Genomic DNA, 1,222 nt, shown 5'->3' with positions numbered 1-1,222 from the left:
GTCAGCGCTACTAATCCCCATGTTGATCGAGGGTCAACTGTATTCTTATTTCAAGTGCGTATTATTAAGTTCTTTTAGGTTTTTGGTTTTGAAGGGTTTGTGACACATTAATGAATTTTAATTTAAAATAGTTATTGTGATTGTTTTGCTGAGGTAAATCTTTATGAAAAGAAAGTCAAGTGCTTCAGGCTGCCCTCCTCTAGTGCGTTTGCCGGCTCTGTTATGGCGACTCACAGCCCCAGTGTTGTGATTAGTGATGAAGAACCAGGTTATGACCTAGATTTGTTTTGTATATCTAATCATTACGTGGAGGATTTGGAAAAGGTGTTTATTCCTCATGGACTAATTATGGGCAGAACCCAGTGGATTGCTCGAGATGTGATGAAGGAGATGGGAGGCCATCACATTGTAGTCCTCTGCGTGCTCAGAGGGGGCTATAAATTCTTTACTGACCTGCTGGGTTATATCAAAGCATGAACAGAAATAGTGATAGATCCATTCCTATGACTGTAGATTTTATCAGACTGAAGAGCTACTGTAATGACCAATCAACAGGGGACATGAAAGTGATTGGTGGAGATGATCTCTCAGCTTTAACTGGAAAGAATGTCTTTTTAAAAAATATATATATTTTTTATTGATTTTTTACAGAGAGGAAGGGAGAGGGATAGAGAATTAGAAACATTGATGAGAGAGAAACATCAATCAGCTGCCTCTTGCACACCCCCTACTGGGGATGTGCCCCCAACCCAGGTACATGCCCTTGTCACAATCGAACCTGGGACCCTTGAGTCCACAGGCCAACACTCTATCCACTGAACCAAACGGGTTAGGACTGGAAAGAATGTCTTGATTGTTGAAGATATAATTGACACTGGCAAACAATGCAAACCTTGCTTTCCTTGGTCAAGCAGCATAATCCGAAGATGGTCAAGGTCGCAAGCTTGCTGGTAAAAAGGACCCCTCAAAGTGTTGGATGTAGACCAGACTTTGTTGGACTTGAAATTCCAGACAAGTTTGTTGTAGGATATGCCCTTGAATATAATGAATACTTCAGGGATTGGAACCATGTGTGTGTTTTAGTGAAACCGGAAAAGCAAAATACAGAGCCCAAGATGAGAATTCAAGTTGAGTTTGGAAACATCTAGAGTCCTATTGAAATCACCGGTAAAGTGATCAAATGTTCTAGTTCTGTGGCCAGCTGCTTAGTAGAGCTTATTGC

General features: G+C 41.0%; 1 pseudogene; it reads left to right on the top strand.

The window, feature by feature from the left end:
• The first annotated feature begins 222 nt into the window (after positions 1–222).
• On the top strand, positions 223–1,000 carry LOC102433298 (annotated as a pseudogene).
• The last annotated feature ends 222 nt before the right edge of the window (positions 1,001–1,222 follow it).

The sequence above is a fragment of the Myotis lucifugus genome, unplaced genomic scaffold, assembly GCF_000147115.1.
Source record: "Myotis lucifugus unplaced genomic scaffold, Myoluc2.0 scaffold_270, whole genome shotgun sequence".
Lineage (NCBI taxonomy): Eukaryota > Metazoa > Chordata > Mammalia > Chiroptera > Vespertilionidae > Myotis > Myotis lucifugus.
Note: the sequence above shows the minus strand (reverse complement) of the source record. Positions and strands in the feature narration are given on the sequence as shown.